The sequence below is a fragment of the Spinacia oleracea genome, chromosome 2, assembly GCF_020520425.1.
Source record: "Spinacia oleracea cultivar Varoflay chromosome 2, BTI_SOV_V1, whole genome shotgun sequence".
Taxonomy (NCBI): Eukaryota; Viridiplantae; Streptophyta; class Magnoliopsida; order Caryophyllales; family Amaranthaceae; genus Spinacia; species Spinacia oleracea.
In genome coordinates, this window is record NC_079488.1 from 75,936,759 (window position 1) to 75,951,848 (window position 15,090).

The 15,090-nt window shown below is 36.9% G+C and overlaps 1 long non-coding RNA gene across 1 annotated transcript; it reads right to left on the minus strand.

Annotated features, from left to right (window-relative positions):
• Window positions 1-1,937: 1,937 nt before the first annotated feature.
• LOC110799102 (uncharacterized) lies at window positions 1,938-5,485 on the minus strand. The gene is made up of 3 exons (XR_002536317.2): window positions 5,226-5,485; window positions 3,052-3,213; window positions 1,938-2,458 (listed from the first exon to the last, which is right to left on the minus strand). It is a non-coding gene; the product is annotated as an uncharacterized lncRNA (long non-coding RNA).
• Window positions 5,486-15,090: the final 9,605 nt, after the last annotated feature.

Below are 15,090 nucleotides of genomic sequence, written 5' to 3' on the forward strand. Positions count from 1 at the left end.
ACATAACTTAACCAATTGTCAGGAGTTTGCTTTGTCATCATCAAAACTTTAGGGTCAACAACAATCTTCATTTTGTGCAGGTGTTGGTGGAGGTGCAGTCGTCGTGTCAGCTACTACTGCTGGTGGTGCAGGTGTTGCTGTCGCTGAGGCTCCAAAGGAGAAGAAGAAGGTTGAAGTGAAAGAAGAGTCGGATGGCGTAAGAACAACCCTACCATCCTCTAAATTGTGTTTGTGTTCTAAACTAGGGGTGCATATGTTCTAAATTAGTATTTTTATGTTCTAAGCTATTGTGTGTTCAAAATTGTTTTCAGGAAGCATTGTTCCTGGGAGGCCATCTATGGTTGGATAAGATATCCAACACAATTCTTAGTATCAGTATCACTATAAACTAGGTGAAATTTCTCATTACTTTAAGTAATAGTATGTTTTCTAAATAATCGATGCTTATGTTCTAAACTATAATTGCTTATGTTCTAACTATAAGTGCACATGTTCTAAATTATAATTTCACACACGCATTAAATAATTTAGTAACAAATTGATTCACAATTAAACTAGAGTTGGATCATGTTATATTTAGAAGTTGTAATATGAACAGAGTGCTTTAATTAGCTAGGGTGTTTGAGGAGAGTAGTTCTAGAAAGCAGATGTTTTCAACCTAGTTTATAGTTGATCTCTGGAGAACATATATAATTGATTCATGCAAATCTCAAATCTTCAAGGAATAATGCTTGGATAAGTTTGTGTTGATTATAGAATAGATCATACTGCAAAAGACTAAGCAAAAAAGGTATGATTTATTCAATTTGTTGAATGCATTTTCACTGGAGAGTTCAAATTGCGCTCTCCAACTTTTTTGTTCTTTGATTATTTTAATCAAATAATATGTTTGGCTAACAGGGAATGAGATAGTGATGCAATTCACACTAACCTGGACATTTAACCAGACTCTTGGAGGTGGTTTGCTGATAGAGGTCACATCTTCGACCAGAAGTAATGGTTGACAATCTAAAGTATTTGGTCTAGTCAGTACATTCTGAATAGCTGCTAAGGACAAAGAAAGAAACAACATGAATTGTAGAGTTAATTTATTTTGCAGCAAAAGCTCTCCAAAAGTCTGAACAACCAGAGAAACAGAGGTGGATGAGCAGGACGTGAGAGAGAAAAATAACTTAAGGCTAGTTTTCTAAATAGATTTAATTTAGACACTTTCTAAGTCTTTGGAGTCCATGTTCTAAAATAATTATATTATTGTTCTAAATTGTCTTGCATATGTTCTCAAAAATTTCTGGTGCTATACTTTTGAGATTTGGTGTTTCGTTTTGCAGTTTGTGTTCTAGCGTTTTCTTTAATTTCTTGAACTGAGGTGTTATTGCTTGCTTTCTGTTGAGTTTTGTGGTCCTTCTCAGCTATTTATTTTTGTGAATATTCTAAGCCAGGTATGAGGTGTTATGATGCTGAGGTTGTTCTGTTGCATTGTTCCGGAGTGTTCAGGTATGTTCAGTCGTCCAGTTGGGGCTGTAGATAGATAATCCATAGTCAATATCTTTTCTCTAAATAGCTTTACATAATTTCTCTTTTGTTCAAATCGAAAGTAGATGGAGAATTCATAAATGTAAACAGAAATGCTTAAAAAGTAAAACCTGCATTTTTCTATTTTTATAGATAGTACTACATGCATTGTTTTCTTGAATATTTTGTTAAAACCTATTAGCTCAAATGGTAGAGCAATGTGCCATTGCACATGGATGTAGGTTCAAATCCTACATAGGTTGATGAGGACACATAATTCTTTTTTAATCCATGTTCTAAAAAGTTGAACTTTTGTTCTAAATAATGTGGTGTATGTTCTAAACTTACGTGATTAACCTACGTGGGATTCGAACCCACATCTTTTGTGCATTTGCACAAAGCTCTGCCTATTGAGCTAGTAGGATAGTTGTTTTACAATAGAATAAATAAAAGTAAAGAAAAAACCTAAACAACTATGCCTAGGGAGTACGACGCAAACCTCTTACAAGATGTTGCCCCTGTCAGCTACTTAATGCAAGAAGTGTTTGGAAGCCATGACAATCATCTTCAAGTTAAATACAAACATTGTAGTTAAAGATGAGAAAAGTAAGCTCTGTAGCGTTGTTCAAGATAATGTGGGTGATGTTTTGATGTATGTATTGTAGGCTAATCTTTTGAAGTTACCATACCTGCTGAAAAGTCTTTATTCAATGACCAGATAATTCAGTGGCTAACATTGTCAAAAATATTCCTTTCGGGAATGAACCCGGATTGAGCTCCACTTTTGACTCCGTCCATAGAGCGCATGAATTTCTTGGAATGTAGATAAACCAAAAGAAGGCATTTGATTGCCTGCCACAGCAGCTCTGCAGCCACTAGAGAGGCAGAGACCAACACCAATCTGGTTAACACCTTATGCTGCAGCTCAAAACACAATAAAGCTAACCTGACCAGAACAGTCATGAAACGACCCAAACATCAGACCCCAAACACATTCTAAGTTCCACGCCTAAATATAAGTATCTTATAAGCAAAGATAAGAGGTTAAAATGGAGCTATATGCAAGCAGCAAGAAAGTTTCTTATAATAGTTTAAATCAGTAAAGTGGAGTTATATGTCAGTAACATGCTGAACACACTTCTCTTTTGAAAACATGGACTTATTACGCTTAGAACACGTGTAATACTATTTAGAACATCATACTTAAGTTTTTGGAACATTAACTAAAAAAGACAAAGAACATGAAAGTCTACCTAAAAGAGTCGAATCCTTCCTACTCTTTCAATATCCCAGTACTTGGGACCAATTTAATTATGTTTGATCTCATTTTACTCAAAAATCATAAGAAAATGTCGATGCCTTGTTATCACTTTTCACTGTACAAATTTATAATTTGGTGTTTATCCATTCCTGATGTATAACAGATGTACTGATGTACACATCTCCAACTTGACACATAACCAACATATTTCTTAACTATTAAGAGTCTGAGACATTAGAGAAAATTGGGAAAAGAATGAAAGAAGAAGAAATGTTAACCTTCTCAATGAGGACCGAATTTAAGGTATTCCCTGCAATCCAAAGAACACGGCTCAAGATGTGGTTCAACTACAGTGTGCTTGCCCACACAACACATTCGGGACCTTGAAGACCCAGTGTAAGCAACCTACACAATTACCCTCAATTTCTTCATTGCTCAATCTGCAATGAAACATTTACGAAGTATTAAACAATAAATAAATATAACTTCATATATATATTATAAGCCTCTTTCAATCCATGTTCTAAATATTAAGTTTGTTGTTCTAAATATTATAGCTTATGTTCTAAATTTAATTTTGATTCTAAATGTTCTTATATATTGATGTTATTTGAAAGAAACACAAGTTTAAAAGAAAATATTAATGATAAAGTCACATTTCCCACTTACTGTTTTTGTTCTAACTAACTTAAGATATATTTCAGTATTTTTTTAGTCCATCTTCTAAAAGTTAATTATGTTGTTCTAAACAGTGTTACATATGTTCTAATTCCTAACACTACAGTCATGAGGAACTCAAAACAACAATTTTGCTACCCTAGTCTTTCTTCTAGCTACTTGTAATATTTACAACCACCATCTTACCATGAAAATATCAACATGCTCATGTTCCAAAAGAATATAGCAAATGTTCTAAAACGTAAGCTATATGTTCTAAAACTTTACCCACATGTTCTAAAAATATACCAGATGCTAACAAGTTGATTGCACCTCCTAACTCTCACATATCCCCGATCATAGGTACATAAATATGCAAAAATCCATAGAAATTGTTCTAAAAAAACCATAACAAATGTTCTAAAAAACCAGAGCATATGTTCTAACACTTAAGCTATGTGTTCTAAAAATATGTCAAATTCTCTAAAAAAAAATGCAGCAAAGATACTTATTTACAAACTATTACGGGCATATAAGTTATTTATGCATGAGGGCTCATTCCAAACTGTTACTTTCTTATGGTTGATCGGCAATCTTGCTTTCTAATCGTCGTTGTGATTTCCCTCATGCCAAGTACTGCCTTGAGCATTTTGTTCGTACTCACAAGGGCACCAATGACCGCACCTTCAGGTATATATATAGTCTAATTCTTCATTATGCATGTATGTATATATCAATCAAGTCAGTACAATCTATATTAATTTTATTGGATTCCAAAATTAACAGGAGCGTAGAATATGCACAAAGATTCAAAGGCCTAAAGGTGAGTCACAATCTAGTGGAGATAGGTGGAGATGCATTCAAGACCAACATTACCACGCACTCTAGGACTGCTGGTGCTACCCGTACCACATCAGCTTTTGTTCTTCAGCACTCTAGTCAAACGCCACTTATTTGGCGGAGGACAAAGAGATAATCAGAACAGCAGCAGCAAGATCAGTGCTAGTTCTGGTAATTTTTCATCATCTTCAGGTTCAAAGCCATACATATCTACCAGGTTTCAAGCTGCATTCGAGCTTCTGCGTGCACGCAGCAAGCAAGACTATGCTGGATGAGCTGCAATGCAACTTGGAGCTGAGCGACACCAACATGGAGCCCTCACGCATGACTTGGCACAAATAAACGTTCTAAAATGTAACTTTCATGTTCTAAAAAGTGAAATTTAATGTTCTAAAAACCGAACCTTCACGTTCTACAGAATTATTTCGTTTGTAGTTTCTCTGTTTAAAAAGTTAGAATATCTTATTGTTAGTTTTAGAACATCAAGAATTCCTTCATAAATTCAAAACATTAGAAGCTCTCCAAATGTACACAAATTCAGGAATAACATAGAAATTGATCACAAAAACACGGAAACATTCACAAATTCATTCAAAATAATCTGAAATCACAAATTATTTCAGAAATAATCTGAATAAATCATAAATTAATTCAGAACTTCAGAAATAATCACAAAATATTCTGACAAATCAGAAATTAATCGGAAAAATAACAAATTAATCACAAAAGGTAGGGAAAATTAACTCAACAACTTAATGAACATCACAATACAATTAGAACAATAAACCTACTTGATTACTCACGAATTTTCGGATTTTCTGATTAAGTTTCTTTTGTTTCGTCAAATCACGCATCTTCATATTGCCTTTAAAGATTTTTCCTCAATATAAAAGATGAACACAAATTCGGTACCAAAAACAGCTAAAATAGTTTGAAATTTTGTAATATTACTTACTTTCTTCTCTCGTAGTTTTTTTTGCTGGATTCATTGCTTCTTCTCCTTGATTCATCTCCACTTTTGATCGAATTCAAAAAATTGAATTTCTAGGTTAGCAATTTGTAAGAAATCACGAATTTGTTGAAGAATTAGCGAGAAATCGTTAGAAATAGGGCTTGAAATCAGTATAAATTAGGGGAAATTTGGGAATCTCGGTGGTTTATGACGAGAGAGAAAATGGCGTGAGAGAAAATGTTTTAGAGAGAGAAAGTCGGTTATTGCTTATTAGGCGCTAAGGTAGAAGGTGAATATTTACAACGTTGCCATTATTTGCTTTTATCATAACCGTGGATCTAATATAATCCTACGGACGAGAAGGTGTTCTTACCGTAAGAAGTGTTCTTACATAAGGAGGCGTTCTTACCGGATCCCTCCCCTATATTATATATATATATATATATATATATATATATATATATATATATATATATATATATATATATATATATATATATATATATATATATATATATATATATATATATATATATATATATATATTTTTCATTTATTTTCATTTCAAAACCCTAATTTATTTTTCTCTCTCCTCAAAAACTATATGCCCTTCTCTCACTTTCAAATCGTCGTCCTCAGCTCCCTCTCGTTGAAATTGCTGCCTGAGATGACGAAGCAGACGACGGAGCTAAGTCTTCCATCTCTCTGTCCTCCATTCTTCTTCAGTGATTTGATTTTGGTTTCAAATTTGTGTCGTGATTTAATTTTTTTTAGATCAAAGAAGCAGGGTAAGAACCCTCCCACTGCGCAAGCGCTAGGGCGGAGAGCAACTCCCTCCGACTTGATTCATGCATGCTCCTCCACTTAAAAAAGACCACCAAACGAGGGTTTCACTCGTTATAGGACTTGACCAAACATCGCACGACACGAGCTGACGACAACCCGTTTCTTGTTCTCGCTCGGGAGCCAAAACGAACACGTCTGCCACCTACTTTGGACCTTCGACCAGGAAGACGGAATCATTCAAGACTAATTCAAGATTGACAGAAACCATAAGCTTCGCATAAGCGATTACATTCCTTTTAGATCATCTCTCGTTCACAAGTTCTGGAGAACAGGGGTAGATTCACATAAGGAAGGAACGAGCGTAGACAAAGAGGAGAGTGAAATAATATATCCAACCTTTTTTTTCTTTGGTAGTTTAACGGATTGTCTCCTCTCCAACAACCGTAGAGCTAACAAAGGATCATGTGTGTAGCTTGTGGCTTTGTTAGTTGGCTTTCCATAGAGCTTAGATACGGTTTCCTATCGGAGATCCATGGATCACAGACGATATCTCCCCAGCTAGGGGTGTTCATCGGTCCAAACCCGGACCTGATCGGACCGATCAGAACCGGATCGAAGACCGAAATTTTGATAATTCAAGACCCCGACACCGGACCGATTATGCTTGGACCAAACCCGGACCGCATCGAAAAAATCGGTCCAAACCCCGGATCGGTTGTATACCTATTCTATATATTATTTATTTTTTATAAAAATTATGATAAAAAAGAATATATATATATATATATATATATATATATATATATATAATATTTGTTTGAGGCCTTTCTTGGAAGCTAAAATAAAATATATCACAATACATTAATATTTACTACATATTCAAGGAGATAATTAAATTTTTAAATAGGTTATATTATATTTTATTAAGGAAAAATCGTGTCGATATTTTCAATCCAATTTTGATTGGTTTTTTTGGTGATTATTTCGCATTTTGATTGATATTTATGCTATAATCTCAGACAAAGAGTAGCCATAGCAGCACGCGGTCTGCTTCGCACTCGATAGCGGTACAAAAGTGAAGGTAGTTGAGGCAATACGAAGGTGAAGGTGGTGCATTGAGTCGTCGTTGTCCTGTATCACTCTTGTTACTCCATTAATTGATAATTCCTTGAATTTATTTCTTTAATTGATTGAAATTGAGGAAAACAGCCGGTGGTGTGAGGGGTCGGAAAAAGACGGGTTTAGGGCGTCTTTCGTTCTCTTCCCTCGCGGATGTGTGGCAAGCAAATATTAACTAAAACGGGACTAACTGTGGGCGTTAACCTCTTTTTACGAGTCTTTGGAGTTGTCATTCAGTTTTCAACGACAATGAGAAAACTGACAAAATCCGGTTATTGTGATACGAAAGTTGTTAGGTTATGACAAATATAAATCATATATTTCATGCGGAAAAACCATAAATCCAGGAATCCAAATTAATTGCCACATAGTCAATTAGCATAATTTAGGATACATACATGTGATGCGTGCCTTCCCTAGGTGCTCCCGAACTAAACAAGAACAAGTTTAGGACTCCAAATGTCGCCCCTCCATAGATAGTCCACAGCACGTTCGGATCCGCCTTAGATCCAACCAACTAGGATATTCTCTAAGGTATTATGTTTATTCGGAAAGGTTAATTATTAATTTAGACAAATTATTAAATTCCCACTTGAACTTAATCTATGTGAATACTTATTGAATTGTTGTATATAAATTGTCATTATGAACCACGTATTTATAGGGTGGAAATAACGGGCTTAGATTTCTACTAGGATTCCAATAACTATATCCATTAGGATTCTAGTTAAATTAAACCATTAGAATTTTAATGTTTAATCAAACACCTATGTGTTTCAGATTTAACAAAAACATTCAATTCGAGTAGAATTAGGAAAACAATATCAAGCAAGCAATCCTAAATGACCAAGGACTTGGTCGTACGAAGCCTTGCAGCCACGCAGCCCACAAGGGCGCTGGTGCTCGGCTCGGCCCAAGGCTGGGCGCTGGCAGCACACGGCCCATCGTGGGCGCTGCTCGCTGGGCTTGCCTTGCTCGCTTGCGCTGGGCTTGCCTTGCTGCTCGCTTGCGCTGGGCTTGCCTTGCTGCTCGCTTGCGCTGGGCTTGCCTTGCTGCTCGCTTGCGCTGGGCTTGCCTTGCTGCTCGCTTGCGCGCGAGGGCTTCGCTAGGCGCGGGCCTGGCTTCGTGCTGGGCCTTGCGTCTAGCAAGCTCATCCGTCGATCGTTTCGTACGTCGCGCTTTCGATTCGTTTTTCGATTCCGGAATTTATTTGCGATTCGAACAATATTTAATATTTTCGATTCCGGAATTTATTTCCGTTTCGAACAAATATTTATTATTTCCGATTTCGGAATTTATTTCCGATTCCGACAGTATTTTCGATTCCGGTAATATTTCCGTTTCCGGCAATATTTCCGATTCTGGCAATATTTCTATTTCCGATAATATTTTCCGATACGTACCATGTTTCCGTTTCCGGCAACATCTACGACTTGGATAATATTTATATTTCCGTTATGATCCATATTCACATAAGGAAGGAACGAGCGTAGACAAAGAGGAGAGTGAAATAATATATCCAACCTTTTTTTTCTTTGGTAGTTTAACGGATTGTCTCCTCTCCAACAACCGTAGAGCTAACAAAGGATCATGTGTGTAGCTTGTGGCTTTGTTAGTTGGCTTTCCATAGAGCTTAGATACGGTTTCCTATCGGAGATCCATGGATCACAGACGATATCTCCCCAGCTAGGGGTGTTCATCGGTCCAAACCCGGACCTGATCGGACCGATCAGAACCGGATCGAAGACCGAAATTTTGATAATTCAAGACCCCGACACCGGACCGATTATGCTTGGACCAAACCCGGACCGCATCGAAAAAATCGGTCCAAACCCCGGATCGGTTGTATACCTATTCTATATATTATTTATTTTTTATAAAAATTATGATAAAAAAGAATATATATATATATATATATATATATATATATATAATATTTGTTTGAGGCCTTTCTTGGAAGCTAAAATAAAATATATCACAATACATTAATATTTACTACATATTCAAGGAGATAATTAAATTTTTAAATAGGTTATATTATATTTTATTAAGGAAAAATCGGTCTGGTCCAAAATCGGGTTTTGGACCGGACCGAAGACCGGAAATTGATATTTCTCGACCCGAAGACCGGACCGATTGCCTTCGGTCCGGTCCGTTCTGGGTCGGTCCGGTCCGGTCACTTTTTCAGCCCGGACCAATTTTTTCACACCCCTATCCCCAGCCATAGGGGAACCTATGGCTGGATTGAATCCTTCGCGATGGAAATGCCCTCTTCCCCCAATCAACTAAGGGCAAGCACCTACACCTAATAAAATGAAGAGAAGGTAGCTTATCTCATTCAAAGAGTTGGCTAGACTCTTATCGAAATTGCGTATGGTGTCAGTGAGAGCAATTTGAGTATCTTCCGTTTTTTGTGGTTTCGAGTGTGTAGGCAAGAATTCGTCGTTGGAGGATGAGCGGAGTTCAAGGACTAGGAGGTGGAGGTGTGACAGTGTGCCACGATGAAGGTGCGACGGTGTGCATTTGGATTTTGACTTTTGATTTTAGGTTTTTGATTTTTCAGTTCTTTTTTATTAATTTTGCAGGTGGACTCGTTGAAGACGGAGCTCCGGCGAGAAGTTAGGGTTCCAACGAATCAACATGACAAGGAGAGAAAAGTCTTGCGGTGTCCGACGAGCAGCGAGAGTCCTACATATGTGATTAAAGGCTCTTATGGAAAAGATCTTGTAAAGTTTTCGATAAGTACTCAAAAGATTGTAGCAGAGATCAAGAGGATGGAAGCCACTAATGGATGTGCCTCGTTTGGTGTCGATATTTTCAATCCAATTTTGATTGGTTTTTTTGGTGATTATTTCGCATTTTGATTGATATTTATGCTATAATCTCAGACAAAGAGTAGCCATAGCAGCACGCGGTCTGCTTCGCACTCGATAGCGGTACAAAAGTGAAGGTAGTTGAGGCAATACGAAGGTGAAGGTGGTGCATTGAGTCGTCGTTGTCCTGTATCACTCTTGTTACTCCATTAATTGATAATTCCTTGAATTTATTTCTTTAATTGATTGAAATTGAGGAAAACAGCCGGTGGTGTGAGGGGTCGGAAAAAGACGGGTTTAGGGCGTCTTTCGTTCTCTTCCCTCGCGGATGTGTGGCAAGCAAATATTAACTAAAACGGGACTAACTGTGGGCGTTAACCTCTTTTTACGAGTCTTTGGAGTTGTCATTCAGTTTTCAACGACAATGAGAAAACTGACAAAATCCGGTTATTGTGATACGAAAGTTGTTAGGTTATGACAAATATAAATCATATATTTCATGCGGAAAAACCATAAATCCAGGAATCCAAATTAATTGCCACATAGTCAATTAGCATAATTTAGGATACATACATGTGATGCGTGCCTTCCCTAGGTGCTCCCGAACTAAACAAGAACAAGTTTAGGACTCCAAATGTCGCCCCTCCATAGATAGTCCACAGCACGTTCGGATCCGCCTTAGATCCAACCAACTAGGATATTCTCTAAGGTATTATGTTTATTCGGAAAGGTTAATTATTAATTTAGACAAATTATTAAATTCCCACTTGAACTTAATCTATGTGAATACTTATTGAATTGTTGTATATAAATTGTCATTATGAACCACGTATTTATAGGGTGGAAATAACGGGCTTAGATTTCTACTAGGATTCCAATAACTATATCCATTAGGATTCTAGTTAAATTAAACCATTAGAATTTTAATGTTTAATCAAACACCTATGTGTTTCAGATTTAACAAAAACATTCAATTCGAGTAGAATTAGGAAAACAATATCAAGCAAGCAATCCTAAATGACCAAGGACTTGGTCGTACGAAGCCTTGCAGCCACGCAGCCCACAAGGGCGCTGGTGCTCGGCTCGGCCCAAGGTTGGGCACTGGCAGCACACGGCCCATCGTGGGCGCTGCTCGCTGGGCTTGCCTTGCTCGCTTGCGCTGGGCTTGCCTTGCTGCTCGCTTGCGCTGGGCTTGCCTTGCTGCTCGCTTGCGCTGGGCTTGCCTTGCTGCTCGCTTGCGCGCGAGGGCTTCGCTAGGCGCGGGCCTGGCTTCGTGCTGGGCCTTGCGTCTAGCAAGCTCATCCGTCGATCGTTTCGTACGTCGCGCTTTCGATTCGTTTTTCGATTCCGGAATTTATTTGCGATTCGAACAATATTTAATATTTTCGATTCCGGAATTTATTTCCGTTTCGAACAAATATTTATTATTTCCGATTTCGGAATTTATTTCCGATTCCGACAGTATTTTCGATTCCGGTAATATTTCCGTTTCCGGCAATATTTCCGATTCTGGCAATATTTCTATTTCCGATAATATTTTCCGATACGTACCATGTTTCCGTTTCCGGCAACATCTACGACTTGGATAATATTTATATTTCCGTTATGATCCATATTTCCGTTTCCGGCAATATCATCATTTCCGGAGTATTCATATTTTGCCTTTTGACGATTTCAGTCCCACTGGAACCGAGATCCGTCGATTCCGAATATTCATAAATAGAGTATTTAATTCACTTAAATACTTGATCCGTTCACGTACTATTTGTGTGACCCTACGGGTTCAGTCAAGAGTAAGCTGTGGATTTATTAATTCCACTCGAACTGGAGCTGCCTCTAGCTAGGCATTCAGCTCACTTGATATCACTGAATTATTAACTTGTTTAATTAATTAATACTGAACCGCATTTATTAGACTTAGCATTGAATGCATACTTGGACCAAGGGCATTATTTCCTTCAGTCTCCCACTTTTCCTTAGAGACAAGTGTGCATTGCCTAATTCCTTTGTCGCTTGATGCTTGCTCATGAACATAACGTAAGAGTAGTCATCCTTATTATGTCCAGAGGTATTTCTCGGTTTTAGAGTTCAACTGATCAAATAAACATATAATCATAGCCTATTATTCATCCGAGCACGGCCATGCATTTTACAGTTTCATGCTCCTTTTTACCAATTTATGGAAATAACGTTTCACTTAGACTTATTCGCATAAATTCGGCACCTTGAAATTATTCTGGCCAGAACTACGCTACCTGGGTCCAAACTAAGTTTACTTGGGGAAGACAAGTAGGCAAACCTAAAATGGATTTGGTCCAAACAATCTGCAAAAATTTCTAAGTTCATATTCAAATCATATAAAGCAAAACGTAATCTTTATTGAAAAGGCATCTTGTAAACCAAGAAGCATATGCAAAGAAAAATGAAACAACAAGATAAAATGGGGCATTCTCCCTATGGCCTGAGGAGCACACACACACTCCTAACTACATCACCAAAGAGCCAATGTGCGCTCACGCTCAGTAGAATTTGGATCAGCACGGGCAGCCATCACCTGCAAGGCTGCAAGTATGTAGCACGATTTTCTATGCGCCTCCATGTCTTCTCAAAGCGAAGATGCTTCCTTCTAAGGTTCACGTCCTTCAACACCAGGCGCATCCATAAACGCCAACGAAGTGGGTTGAGTGTTGGAGGGATTATTTACATTTTGTGAGCCCGCTATTTTTGGCCCGAATAGCGGGTTTTGGGCACAAAAAATCAGCCCGACCCGTCCCTACATAATAGGTAGATTTTTATGCCATCGGCCCGGCCGAACCCGGCCCGACCCGACTTTTGATCAGGTCTACGTTCAACGCGCTCTTCATTATCAGATTGCAATTGGTGATGGCTAGGCTCATATTCGTCTTCTTCTTGATGAATCTCATCCATATTAGAACCTTCAAAATAATAATTTTTTTTGATGCATATGCATAAAATTGAATAAATGTATAACTACAATTGGATATACAATAAAATAATTTCATTTACAAACTTTACGTAAAAAATGGTCAAAAATTATTATGACAATTTGAATTACATGTTAAAATATAACAACAATATTCGGGTGTAAATTTAAAGATTCATTCATCATAAAAAGTATTTCGTAGATATGCATAAACTAATGTGGGAATACTATGTAATGGTGTTATTTGGGAAAGTGATTTTACCTTCAGGTAAAAGATGAATGGTTGTAGTTGATTTCTCTACCATTAATCTCATTGACTACGACAATATATAGCAATTGGTTGGAGAGTAGGATTGCCTAATTTTGATGATTATCAAGATGATTGCTAGTGCGAAGAGATTCTTGATAAAAAAAAGTGAAGGAGCGAGTGTTAAAAAGTTTCGATTGGCGTTTTTTTGTTTATACGCAAATAGGACTTTTAATGAGTTTTTTATTAGCATTAATCTTGACCATCAATCAAAATCCAAGGGATGAGGATGAGAGTTCTCATTAAATGAGGAGTTCTCATTATAAGAGGGGTTCTCATGAGAACCGCCCCATATATATCCAATGAGAAGATCGTTATAATGGGAAAGATGAGAAGATATATTAAACGTCCGATTGTTTTTAATCCAACGACCAAAAATCACGCTTGAATTGAAACAATAAGTACTGCAGATAAAGCATAGGATTGAAAAAGTTGAACATTCAACGGGTTTCAAGGGTCAAAGTTTAACCCCACAAGACAACTGACTCTGCATTTCTCTTTTTCCTTACTTTCACCTCATAATCTCTTTCTCTCCCCTCTAACTTCAAATGTCTTTTTCGTTGCTCCATTTTCAAGGGATTCTTCAATTTCTTTGCATTTTCATAGAATTGTTCAATTTCTTCATCACTTTATCAATTTTCTTTATTTTATTTTCATAGGTCTTTTTTCTTGTTGTTGATTTCAATAGTGTGACTTTTCTTTCTCCTTAATTTTTCACCTCCCATTCTTAATAAACAAATTAAGCATATATATACAAGATGCCTTGATCAATTTTGTTTATTTCTCAGTGTGGCAAAATACACATCATATCTCAAACCTGAGACAACCAATTTTTGTAATGATGGTAGGTTGTGGAGGATGTGTTATGGTGGTTACAACTAATGTTAGGCAGGAAGAAGGTGGTGGTTTGATGGGTGGTTGACTGGTTGGGCATATGATAGAGGATGAGAAGAAGGTGGTGGTTGTACCTTCATGGATAAATGTTTAACCATTATTTTTGCTCATTTGCACAAATGAGTAAATTATTTTCGCTCATTTTCACAAATGAGTAACATTTTTTGCTCATTTGGATAAATGAGTAATTTTTCTTTTGCTCATTTGCACAAATGAGTAAATTATTTTTGTTCATTTTCACAAATGAGTAACATTTTTTGCTCATTTGGATAAATGAGTAATTTTTTTTGCTCATTTGCACAAATGAGTAAATTATTTTTGCTCATTTTCACAAATGAGTAACATTTTTTGCTCATTTGGATAAATGAGTAATTTTTTTTCCTCATTTGCACAAATGAGTAATTTTTGTGTGTGTTAATGTGCAAATAAGCGAATAGGTCCAGACTCTTATTATTTTTTCCTCCTTTTCGAACATGATATTATTGCTAATTGGCCTGAATCGGATTTAGTTTCACTCGATATAATCATTTGGTGTTTTTTTCTTAATAAATTGGGTGGGAATTGCAATTAAATTGGGGCTTTTAATTTCAATTTATTCGTTACTTGAACAACTATGTCATTTTAGTTTCAAGTTGCAACGTAAATTTCTTTGCTGGTCGTTGGTTTTTGATGTTGCGTGATAACGACCTACATACATCTTATTTTTTGTCATTTTTCCTGTTGTTAGGGTTTTATATTTCTCCAGTTTATATTCACGGTAATTATACATTGGGTAGTTGGGCGAAGGAGATCACGGGGAAAAAAGAAAAGGAGAGCAACCAAATCCTTACCAACCAAATCAGAATGATTAATGTTTGAGTAGAAGGGTGAGGGCTTGATCTCCCATGGCCATGGATGAATGTCTGAGTAAAGAGAAATTGGAGCTAGAAGTACAGGAAAAAGAGACGGGAAATCAGATATAATCTCGATAATTCATTTATGTGGTTCAGGTTTCTTCTCATCCTT